Here is a 13,243-nt window from a genome sequence, read left to right as displayed (position 1 = left end):
GCTCCATTGTCCGATTTGGGCTGAAAACGTAAGACAAAAGGGGTCCCGATCTTGGCCCATTTACATTAATGGCTGGTACCTGTACTGATCTGTTCCATAACTGCTTTCCATTGTTCCGAATGTTCCTTAATGGGTCACCTTAGTCCTGGGATCACTCCTGCTTGAATTTTGATGTGCCGGCCGGCAACGTTGATGGCTTGCCTCAGGGCGTGAATGTAACTGCATCGTTCAAAGAGCCCTGTCTGAAACACGGAGCCTGCCAAGCTGTCAGAGAATCCAATTTCAAATCTGCCGGCCTTTGGCCATGTGTCTGACCGCAGCCATTTTGAAAGACCCTGGATTTTTTAAAACACAGTCACACCAGGGTTTCTTAAATAACTCCAATAAATCTTCGGGGGGGTGGGGGGAGCGGGGGGACATATGAAATTTTGCGAATCCCTTCAATCCGGTCCATCACTGAGACCGCCTACTTCCACCTCCGTAACATCTCCCGTCTCCGCCCCTGCCTCAGCTCATCTGCTGCTCCTGAAACCCTCATCCATGCCTTTGTTACCTCGAGACTTGACTATTCCAATGCTCTCCTGGCTGGCCTCCCATCTTCAACCCTCAATATACTTGAGCTCACCCAAAACTCTGCTGCCCGTATCCTAACTCGCAGCAAGTCTTGTTCACCCATCGCCCCTGTGCTCACTGACCTACATTGGCTCCCAGTCCAGCAACACCTTGAATTTAAAATTCTCATCCTCATGTTGAAATCCCTCCACGGCCTCACCCCTTCCAATCGGAACTCGGGAGTGTCAGCGTTGTGCGTTCTCTGAACTCGGGAGTGTCAGCGCTGTTCGTTCTCTGAACTCGGGAGTGTCAGCGCTGTTCGTTCTCTGAACTCGGGAGTGTCAGCGCTGTGCGTTCTCTGAACTCGGGAGTGTCAGCGCTGTGCGTTCTCTGAACTCGGGAGTGTCAGCGCTGTGCGTTCTCTGAACTCGGGAGTGTCAGCGCTGTGCGTTCTCTGAGCTCGGGAGTGTCAGCGCTGTGCGTGCTCTGAACTCGGGAGTGTCAGCGCTGTGTGTTCTCTGAACTCGAGCGTGTCAGCGCTGTGCGTTCTCTGAGCTTGGGAGTGTCAGCGCTGTGCGTTCTCTGAACTCGGGAGTGTCAGCGCTGTGCGTTCTCTGAACTCGAGCGTGTCAGCGCTGTGCGTTCTCTGAGCTCGGGAGTGTCAGCGCTGTGCGTTCTCTGAACTCGGGAGTGTCAGCGCTGTGCGTTCTCTGAGCTCGGGAGTGTCAGCGCTGTGCGTTCTCTGAGCTCGGGAGTGTCAGCGCTGTGCGTTCTCTGAGCTCGGGAGTGTCAGCGCTGTGCATGCTCTGAACTCGGGAGTGTCAGCACTGTGCGTTCTCTGAGCTCGGGAGTGTCAGTGCTGTGCGATCCCTGAACTCGGGAGTGTCAGCGCTGTGCGTTCTCTGAACTCGGGAGTGTCAGCGCTGTGCGTTCTCTGAACTCGGGAGTGTCAGCGCTGTGCGTTCTCTGAGCTCGGGAGTGTCAGCGCTGTGCGTTCTCTGAGCTCGGGAGTGTCAGCGCTGTGCATGCTCTGAACTCGGGAGTGTCAGCGCTGTGTGTTCTCTGAACTCGAGCGTGTCAGCGCTGTGCGATCCCTGAACTCGGGAGTGTCAGCGCTGTGCGTTCTCTGAGCTCGGGAGTGTCAGCGCTGTGCGTTCTCTGAGCTCGGGAGTGTCAGCGCTGTGCGTTCTCTGAGCTCGGGAGTGTCAGCGCTGTGCGATCCCTGAACTCGGGAGTGTCAGCGCTGTGCGATCCCTGAACTCGGGAGTGTCAGCGCTGTGCGTTCTCTGAACTCGGGAGTGTCAGCGCTGTGCGATCCCTGAACTCGGGAGTGTCAGCGCTGTGCGATCCCTGAACTCGGGAGTGTCAGCGCTGTGTGTTCTCTGAACTCGGGAGTGTCAGCGCTGTGCGATCCCTGAACTCGGGAGTGTCAGCGCTGTGCGTTCTCTGAGCTCGGGAGTGTCAGCGCTGTGCGATCCCTGAACTCGGTTGTGTTAACACGGTCTGTTCTCTGAAATCAGTTGTGTTCGCACTGTACCTTGTCTGAACTCTGTCGCCTGCCTGACAATGCCTGGATCAAATTACACATTCCAGAGAACTTGGTTGAGAGTGTCCTCCCACACCCTGTCGGTGCCATTACAGGAATGTCCCACTGCCATTACCAGTGCCACTCGGTGGAAACACTATGGTCACTAACGGTGCCCCTAAACACAGCCAACATTTATCCCTCATCACTCTTGTGGGATCTTGCTGTGCGCAAATTGGCTGCCGCGTTTCCCCACATTATCAACAGTGACCACACTTCAAAAGCACCTCATGGGCTGTGAAAAGCTTTGGGACATCCTGAGGTGGTAAAAGGAGCTCCATAAATACAAACTCTTTCTTTCCCTCTTTCTCTGTAAAACTGGCCTGATTTCCAATCGACCAGTTTCCAGACCTGTGATCAGCTGCTTTACGGAGAATGGCATTTAAACCCACCCCACAAGGGATTCAGAAATACTGGATGTCAGGGACAAAGGTGGAAATGAAATCCATCTTATGATGGGTATCCCCATTTACATGGTCCAGTAATCCATTGCCCAGATGTCAGCGGGCATCTTCTGTGCCCACACCCACTTGAACCAGAATGTTTGACTGGTGTAAAAGGGTTGGGACTCGGTATAATGGACTCCTGCTCCAATTCTACACCCTCCTCCCCTGCTCCGTTACATCGGTTTCCTGGTATAAGTCGGCCTTTATACTGTCAGGTAACGGCGAGGGTATTGAACATCTGTCACCAATAAATCAGCAGGGTCAAACCTGCAGCAACTGATGATCCAGATTGTGGGACAAGACCTGCTTTTCCATTATAGCAATGTCGTCAACTCCCAACTCGTGGCTTGTGCTCAGTCAACAGCAACTCCCAAGAGTAAACCTAACTGGTGCAGGCAAATCTCGACACCGGTACAGACTGAGTTTTGACCGGGTCTCCTGATTTGCCGCTGGTTCTCGAAGCTGCCTGATTGTCCCAGTAGACGTGCTGAGCTCTGTCAGTGTCCTCACCTCCCGATACAGAGATACTGAGACACCGTATCAGCTCAGCACATGTCAGCGTGTTAACCAATGGTGCGAGCACCATGCTTCAGATCTTGCAGACCAGTGGTGAACGTGGGCCACAGTGGGTTTGTGTTTGGGAGGAGGCCGACATGGAAACCAGCTCCACTCGAGTAGGGAAACTCAGCAGAGGGGCACACCGAGGGCACCCTCCCGAAATCTGGAACCAAACTGAAGGTAAAAGAGCCTTAAAATGGGAGGAAATCTCACCGGTACTTTTAATACAACCAGCTTGCTTAAATAGTGAGTCTGGAAGCAGGTTGTTGGAGACAGAACTGCCTTTGAGGAGTTACTGAACGGGAAAGCACAAGAGAACTGGATTAATACTCATACAGATTCACACTAACACATTTTTGCCTCACTGAATGTTATCCGTGTTTATTTGGCTCCATCACAGATTGTGTCAGGTTCAGTAACCCCACCAAGACAGTTCCTCTAATCAGGTCATTGACACTCATTGTTCAAACCAAATTAAATCAACACCGTCAGAAATTGATTTGATGTTAAACACTGATTTCTGCATTTAAAAAGCTCCTGTGCAAAGTCCTGCCATTAATAGTTAACAGAGTTTAATTACAAGATTCTCTTTTCCAATTGAGCGGGCGTCTCTAAACTGCAGCCCCGAGCCCTGTATAATCCAACCCACAAAGCCCAAGCCGATTCCTTATTTGCTGCTTTGTCCAATTTGCCTGTTGTGGGCCTGGAGGTTTGCAGAGGGCTGTTCTCAGTGCAGTTGCCTCACTGGAGGATAATTCTTCATCAGAACAGCAACTTGAGATGGCTGGGTTAGGTTTCTGGGCTCTTTTATTGGAGACCCTTTTCCTTGTTTGTTTCAGACTGTTCCCGTGGGTGAGCCCGTGGGCCCCACATCCTCAACAATGCAAGTTCCGGAGCATGCTCGTGATTAATAAACGGAAACTCTTCACATTACTTCAGTCACTGCTTCAATCCTGTGTTTAACATGATCCTCCTCGTCTCTGAAAGGTGCCAATATATAATGCTACACTAAATCTTAACTGCCCAACAAATTTATTAAACAAATAGCCACACAAGTGAACAATACCATTAACATAACTCTTACAGTAATAACCCTTAGTTCATTCCTTCTTGTAACAGACAATAAACCAATGGTTCACAGCTTTCATGCTGAGCTAAATTTTAACAGGTCCTTGTTATCATCTGATCAATGATGGAACGATCTGACTGGTCAACATTCTTTGGAAGTTTCAGACGGAGTCACTTGAAAGTTTCCAGAAGCTTCTTTGAAAGTTCCAGATCGACGTCTTGATTTGAAAAGTGCAAGTTGATAAATTCCTTTGAAACGATTTCCGGAATCAAGCAGAGTTTAAATAACTGTCTTCCTGAATTGATAGACCTGCCGAACACATATCTGAACAAATCAAACAGCAGATTTGTTTTTAAAATTCAGGGGGCAGGTTCCTCCCACAAGTAACTATCTGGTGAACCAATCAAAAGATTGTCGCAACAATACATCGAGTTAAACTGGGCCATGACTTGTCCTGAGTGAAGCTGGTTTTTAAACTCTTGTCTTCCTCGACAGAAGCCAAAACAAAGGAAGCTTTCAGACCAAAATGCATCTTTTTTGTCATCGTATGTAAATTACTGGGAACAGTGATTTGAGCGGCCCCTGACGTTCCATGGTACGTAGCGATGGAGACCATGGAATACAAAGAGATTGGACACTCCTCATCACCATCCCCGGATATGTCACAGAATCACAGAATCGTTACAGCACAGGAGGCGGCCATTCGGCCCATCGAGCCTGTGCCAGCTCTTTGTAAGAGCAATCCAGTTAGTCCCATTCCCCCGCTCTTTCCCTGTAGCCCTGCAAATTTTTTCCCTTCAAATATTGATCCAATTCCTTTTTGAAAGCCACACTTGAATCTGCTTCCACCGCCCTTTCAGGTGATGCATTCCAGATCATGACCACTCGCTGAGGAAAAATGTTTTTCCTCACGTCGCCATTGGTTCTTTTGCCAATCACCTTAAATCTGTGTCCTCTGCTTCTCGACCCTTCCGCCAATGGGAACAGTCTCTCATTAATTACTTTATCCAAACCCATCATGATTTTGTCCTATCCCTCCAGCAGGACAGACCCACCAGAGATGGGGATACAGTGGGATAGAGTTGGGTGGGGGAGTCTCTGGGGGTCCTCGACATCGACTCCGGACCCCAAGTAGTCTCACAGTTTCAGGTCAAACAATGTGAAGTGAACCTCCTGCTGATCGCAACCTATTAACCCCGTCCCCCTCAACCGATCAATCAATATTCCTCCATGTTGAACATCACTTGAAGGAAACACTGAGGGAAACGAGGGCACAGAATGGACTCTGGGTGGAGAACTTCAGTGTCCCCAAAGTGTGTCTCGGTAATCCCAACACTAACTGAGCTGGCCCACCTCCAAAAGACACAGCTGCCAGATTGGGCCTGCGTCAGGTGGTGAGGGAACCAACGAGCGAGTAACCGACTTAATCTCATCCTCACCAACCTGTCCATTGGCAAAAAAATGACCACTCCCAGTCCTTGTGAAGAGACATCCATGAGGACATCCTCGATTGTGTAGTTTGGACCACCACTGTGCTAAATGGGACAGACTAAGGACAGAGCGAACACCCCAAAACTGGGCATCCATGAGGACATCCTCGATTGTGTAGTTTGGACCACCACTGTGCTAAATGGGACAGACTAAGGACAGAGCGAACACCCCAAAACTGGGCATCCATGAGGACATCCTCGATTGTGTAGTTTGGACCACCACTGTGCTAAATGGGACAGACTAAGGACAGAGCGAACACCCCAAAACTGGGCATCCATGAGGACATCCTTGTTGACCTCCTTCCTTCTCAGGTTCACCACAACACACTTCGAGTAAGTACGAGACCCTCGATAGTGGAGAACACGGAACAGACTTTATTGATATATATTTGCTAACAGCGATCACATTCCAGGACAACCACGATGTCTTGAACTAAATTAGTCTCAGATAACAAAACATCGTTCTCTGATCACAATTAAACAGCAAATACCAAGTAAATTACGGTAAATCTTTCAAATGACTGTAAAAACACCGAATATAACTGAAGGAAAAGTCAGCCTTCACAGTTAAACAAAATCTTTGTAACCTTCTTAGTCTTAAAAAAGGGGGCGGAGCCACAGCATCAAAACATTCACACTGGCTTTTTAAAGCGACAGTAACATTGACGTGGGCTTTTTAAAGAGACAGTAACATTCACACTGGCTTTTTAAAGAGACAATAACATTCACGCATGCTTTTTAATGAGATAGTAAACATAAACATAGAAACATAGAAAATAGGAGCAAGAGTAGGCCATTCGGCCCTTCGGGCCTGTTCCGCCATTCAAAATGATCATGGCTGATCGTCTAACTCAGTACCCTGTTCCCGCTTTTTCCCCATATCCCTTGATCCCTTTAGCAGGACTTTGCAGTCCACCATGCAAAGCCCTCCTCACTAACATCTGGGGTCTTGTGCCAAAATTGGGAGAGCTGTCCCACAGACTAGTCCAGCAACAGCCTGACATAGACATACTCTCAGAATCATACCTTTCAGCCAATGTCCCAGACTCTTCCATCACCATTCCCTGGGTATGTCCTGTCCCATCGACAGGACGGACCCACCAGAGGTGGCGGTACCTTGATATACAGTCAGGAGGGAGTGGCCCTTGGAGTCTTCAACATGGACTCCGGACCTCATGAAATCTAATGGCATCAGGTCAAACATGGGCAAGGAAACCTCCTGCTGATTACCACCTACCGCCCTCCCTCAGCTGATGAATCAGTCCTCCTCCATGTTGAGCACCACTTGGAGGAAGCACTGAGGGTAGCAAGGGCACAGAATGTACTCTGGGTGGGGGACTTCAATGTCCATCACCAAGAGTGGCTCGGTAGCACCACAACTGACCGAGCTGGCCAAGTCCTGAAGGACATAGCTGCAAGACTGGGCCTGCGGCAGGTGGTGAGCGAACCAACACAAGGGAAAAACTGACTTGACCTCGTCCTCACCGATCCACCTGTCGCAGATGCATCTGTCCATGACAGTATTGATGGGAGTGACCACCGCACAATCCTCGTGGAGACGACGTCCCATCTTCGCACTGAGGACAACATCCAACGTATTGTGTGGCACTACCACCGTGCCAAATGGGATAGATTCAGAACAGATCGAGCAGCTCAAAACTGGGCATTCATGAGGCGCTGTGGGCCATCAGCAGCAGCAGATTTGTATTCCAGCACAATCTATAACCTCATGGCCCGGCATATTCCTCACTCTACCATTACCAACAAGCCAGGGGATCAACCCTGGTTCAATGAGTGTAGAAGGGCTTGCCAGGAGCAGCACCAGGCATACCGAAAAATGAGGTGCCAACCTGGTGAAGCTACAACACAGGACTACGTGCATGCTAAACAGCGGAAGCAACATGCTATAGACAGAGCTAAGTGATTCCACAACCAACAGATCAGATCAAAGCTCTGCAGTCCTGCCACATCCAGTTGTGAATGGTGGTGGACAATTAACACCGGGAGGAGGAGGCTCTATAAACATTCCCATCCTCAATGATGGCAGAGTCCAGCACGAGTGCAAAAGACAAGGCTGAAGCGTTTGCAACCATCTTCAGCCAGAAGTGCCGAGTGGATGATCCATCTCGGCCTCCTCCCAATATCCCCACCATTACAGAAGCCAGTCTTCAGCCAATTCGATTCACTCCACGTGATATCAAGAAATGGCTGAGTGCACTGGATACAGCAAAGGCTATGGGCCCCGACAACATCCCGGCTGTCGTGTGTCTCGAAGGCCGCCTTGGAGAACGCTTACCCGTCGTCCAGTACTTCCCCGGAGCGGAGAAACTACGCCATGTTCTTCGCAGCCTTCAACATGTCATCGATGACGACGAACACCTCGCTAAGGCCATCCCCACGCCTCCACTACTCTCCTTCAAACAGCCACCTAACCTCAAACAGACCATCGTTCGCAGCAAATTACCCAGCTTTCAGGAGAATAGCGTCCACGACACCACACAACCCTGCCACGACAAACTCTGCAAGACATGCCAGATCATCGACACAGATACCACCATCACACGACAGGACACCACCCACCAGGTATATGGTTCATACTCCTGTGACTCGGCCAACGTTGTCTACCTCATACGTTGCAGGAAAGGATGCCCCGGAGCATGGTACATTGGCGAGACCATGCAGACACTGCGACAACGGATGAACGGACATCGCACAACAAATCGCCAGACAGGAGGGTTCCCTCCCAGTTGGCGAACACTTCAGCAGTCAAGGACATTCAGCCACCGATCTTCGGGAAGCGTTCTCCAAGGCGGCCTTCGAGACACACGACAATGCAAAATCGTCGAGCAGAAATTGATAGCCAAGTTCCGCACCCATGAGGACGGCCTCAACCGGGATCTTGGGTTCATGTCACGCTACATGTAACCCCACCATCGAAAAAAAGTTATCTGTTTTTAATACAACTGGACATTCTCTCTCTCTCTCTGCCTTTCGGGTCTCTTTCTCTCTCTGTCTTTGTAATCTGACCCATTGTGTATTCAGTATACTGGGATGTAATGTTTTCCGTGGCGAACCTGTCTTAACACCAACGACACCTTTGATTGCTGTGATCGTCTCCCAGCCGAGATGTGATAGGGGGCAGTTGGAAAGATTATCTGTAATCACCAGGCATTGTTCTCTGACTATATATGCTATGCGTTTTTAGAACCCTTCAATCACCTAACGAAGGAGGAAAGCTCCGAAAGCTTGTGATTTAAAATAAAACTGTTGGACTATAACATGGTGTTGTGCAAGTCCTTACATTTGTCCACCGCAGTCCATCACCGGCATCACCACATCATGGCTTTTTAAAGAGACAGTAATATTCACACAGGCTTTTTAAAGAGACAGTGATATTCACATGGGCTTTTTAAAGAGACTGTAATATTGACACGGGCTTTTTTAAGAGACTGTAATATTCACACGGGCTTTTTAAAGAGACTGTAATATTGACACGGGCTTTTTAAAGAGACATTAACATTTAAACTGGTTTTTTAAAGAGACAGTAATATTCACATAGGCTTTTTAAAGCGACAGTAATATTCACATGGTCTTTTTAAAGAGACAGTAAGATTCACACGGGCCTTTTAAACAGACAGTAATATTCGCACAGGCTTTTTAAGGAGACAGTAAGATTAACACAGGCTTTTTAAAGATAGAGAGTCATAGAGTCATAGAGAGAGTCATAGAGCACGGATAGAGGCCCTTCGGCCCATCGTGTCCGCGCCGGCCATCAGCCCTGTCAACTCTAATCCCATATTCCAGCATTTGGTCCGTAGCCTTGTATGCTATGGCATTTCAAGTGCTCATCCAAATGCTTCTTGAATGTTGTGAGGGTTCCTGCCTCCACAACCCTTTCAGGCAGTGAGTTCCAGACTCCAACCACCCTCTGGGTGAAAAAGTTCTTTCTCAAATCCCCTCTAAATCTCCCGCCTTTTACCTTGAATCTATGTCCCCTTGTTATAGAACCCTCAACGAAGGGAAAAAGCTCCTTAGTATAAGAACATAAGAACATAAGAAATTGGAGCAGGAGTAGGCCAATCGGCCCCTCGAGCCTGCTCCGCCATTCAATAAGATCATGGCTGATCTGATCCTAACCACAAATCTAAAGAACACAAGAAGTCGGAGCAGGACCCGGCCACATAGCCCCTGGGCCCTCTCCGCCACCCACAGGGCATTGACCGATCCGAACTCAGCTTCATGTCCAATTTCCTGCCCGCTCCCCATAACCCCTAATTCCCTTTACTTCTAGGAAACTGTCTATTTCTGTTTTAAATTTATCTAATGATGTAGCTTCCACAGCTTCCTGGGGCAGCAAATTCCACAGACCGACCACCCTCTGAGTGAAGAAGTTTCTCCTCATCTCAGTTTTGAAAGAGCAGCCCCTTATTCTAAGATTATGCCCCCTAGTTCTAGTTTCACCCATCTTTGGGAACATCCTTACTGCATCCACCCGATCAAGACCCTTCACAATCTTATATGTTTCAATAAGATCGCCTCTCATTCTTCTGAACTCCAATGAGTAGAGTCCCAATCTACTCAACCTCTCCTCATATGTCCGCCCCCTCATCCCCGGGATTAACCGAGTGAACCTTCTTTGTACTGCCTCGAGAGCAAGTATGTCTTTTCTTAAGTATGGAGACCAAAACTGTATGCAGTATTCCAGGTGCGGTCTCACCAATACCTTATATAACTGCAGCAATACCTCCTTGTTTTTATATTCTATCCCCCTAGCAATAAAAGCCAACATTCCGTTGGCTTTCTTGATCACCTGCTGCACCTGCATACCAACTTTTTGATTTTCTTGCACTAGGACCCCCAGATCCCTTTGTACTGCAGTACTTTCCAGTCTCTCGCCATTAAGAAAATAACTTGCTCTCTGATTTTTCCTGCCAAAGTGCATAACCTCACATTTTCCAATATTATATTGCATCTGCCAAATCTCCGCCCACTCACCCAGCCTGTCTATATCCCCTTGCAGGTTTTTTATGTCCTCCTCACTCTCTACTTTCCCTCCCATCTTTGTATCATCTGCAAATTTTGATATGTTGCACTCGGTCCCCTCCTCCAAATCGTTAATATAGATTGTAAAGAGTTGGGGACCCAGCACCGACCCCTGTGGAACACCACTGGTTACTGGTTGCCAGTCCGAAAATGAACCATTTATCCCAACTCTCTGCTTCCTGTTTGATAACCAATCCTCCACCCATGCCAGAATATTACCCCCAATCCCATGATTTTTTATCTTAAGTAATAATCTTTTATGTGGCACCTTGTCGAATGCCTTCTGGAAGTCTAAATACACTACGTCCACTGGTTCCCCTTTATCCACCCTATACGTTATATCCTCGAAGAACTCAAGCAAATTTGTCAGACATGACTTCCCCTTCATAAAGCCATGCTGACTTTGTCCTATTAAATTATGCTTATCTAAATGTTCCGTTACTGTCTCCTTAATAATAGACTCCAAAATTTTACCCACCACAGATGTTAAGCTAACTGGCCTATAATTTCCAGCCTTCTGCCTACTACCCTTTTTAAATAACGGTGTTACATTAGCAGTTTTCCAATCTGCCGGGACCTCTCCTGAGTCCAGGGAATTTTGGAAAACTATCACCAAAGCATCCACAATCCCTACTGCCACTTCCCTCAAGACCCTAGGATGGAAGCCATCAGGTCCAGGGGATTTATCCACCTTGAGTCCCATTATTTTACTGAGTACCATCTCCTGAGTGATTTTAATCGTATTTAGCTCCTCCCCCCCGAGAGTCCCCTGTTTGTCCAGTGTTGGGATATTCTTAGTGTCCTCTACTGTAAAGACTGAAACAAAATATTTGTTCAGCATTTTTGCCATCTCCATGTTTCCCACCATTAATTTCCCGGTCTCATCCTCTAAGGGACCTATGTTTGCCTTAGCCACCCTTTTTCTTTTTATATAACTATAGAAACTCTTGCTATCTGTTTTTATATTTTTTGCTAATTTCTTTTCATAATCTAACTTCCCTTTCTTAATCAATCCTTTAGTTACTTTTTGCTGTCTTTTGAAGAATTCCCAATCTTCTATCCTCCCACTAAGTTTGGCTACCTTATATGTCCTTGTTTTTAGTCGGATACTATCCTTGATTTCTTTACTTAGCCACGGATGGCTGTCATTTCTTTTACACCCTTTTTTCCTCAGTGGAATATATTTTTTTTGAAAGTTGTAAAATAACTCCCTAAATGAACACCACTGCTCATGTACCGTCCTATCTGTGCCCCTCATAATTTTGGACACCTCAATCATGTCCCCCCTCAGCCTCCTCTGCTCCAAGGAAAACAAACCCAATCTTCCCAGTCTCTCTTCATAGCTGAAGCGCTCCAGCCCTGGTAACATCCTGGTGAATCTCCTCTGCACCCTCTCCGAAGCGATCACATCCTTCCTGTAGTGTGGCGACCAGAACTGCACACAGTACTCCAGCTGTGGCCTAACCAGTGTTTTATACAGCTCCATCATAACCTCCTTGCTCTTATATTCTATGCCTCGGCTAATAAAGGCAAGTATCCCATATGTCTTCTTTACCACCTTATCTACCTGTTCCGCCGCCTTCAGGGATCTGTGAACTTGCACACCAAGATCCCTCTGACCCTCTGTCTTGCCTAGGGTCCTCCCATTCATTGTGTATTCCCTTGCCTTGTTAGTCCCTCCAAAGTGCATCACCTCGCACTTTTCCGGGTTAAATTCCATTTGCCACTGTTCCGCCCATCTGACCAACCCATCTATATCATCCTGCAGACTGAGGCTATCCTCCTCACTATTTACCACCCTACCAATCTTTGTATCATCAGCGAACTTACTGATCATACCTTTTACATTCATATCCAAGTCATTAATGTAGACCACGAACAGCAAGGGACCCAGCACCGATCCCTGTGGTACCCCACTGGCCACAGGCTTCCAGTCACAAAAACAACCTTCGACCATCACCCTCTGCCTTCTGCCACTAAGCCAGTTTTGTATCCAAAGTGCCAAGGCACCCTGGATTCCATGGGCTCGTACCTTCTTGACCAGTCTCCTGTGGGGGACTTTATCGAAGGCCTTACTGAAATCCATGTATACCACATCCACTGCGTTACCCTCATCCACACGCCGAGTCACCCCCTCAAAAAATTCAATCAAATTAGTCAGACATGATCTTCCCTTGACAAAGCCATGTTGACTATCCCTGATTAATCCTTGCTTCTCCAAGTGGAGACTAATTTTGTCCTTCAGAATTTTTTCCAATAATTTTCCTACCACTGATGTTAGGCTCACTGGCCTGTCGTTCCCCGGTTTTTCCCTACTCCCCTTCTTGAATAATGGTATTACATTAGCGGTTCTCCAGTCCTCTGGCACATCCCCTGTGGCCAGAGAGGTTCTGAATATATGTGTCAGAGCCCCCGCAATCTCCTCCTTTGCCTGGGATACATTTCGTCCGGGCCTGGGGATTTATCCATTTTTAGGCCTGCTAAAACCGCCAATACCTCC

At 47.9% G+C, this 13,243-nt stretch overlaps 1 protein-coding gene across 1 annotated transcript in view; it reads left to right on the top strand.

Moving 5' to 3' along the window:
- The window catches only part of LOC137311339 (E3 ubiquitin/ISG15 ligase TRIM25-like), a 73,851-nt gene that overhangs the window by 35,139 nt on the left and 25,469 nt on the right, over positions 1–13,243 (top strand). The gene's annotated exons all lie outside the window — the stretch shown is intronic.

Source organism: Heptranchias perlo, unplaced genomic scaffold, assembly GCF_035084215.1.
Source record: "Heptranchias perlo isolate sHepPer1 unplaced genomic scaffold, sHepPer1.hap1 HAP1_SCAFFOLD_330, whole genome shotgun sequence".
In the NCBI taxonomy this organism is placed as follows: Eukaryota; Metazoa; Chordata; class Chondrichthyes; order Hexanchiformes; family Hexanchidae; genus Heptranchias; species Heptranchias perlo.
The sequence above is the reverse complement of the archived record's forward strand: the minus strand, read 5'-3'. Positions and strand labels throughout refer to the sequence as shown.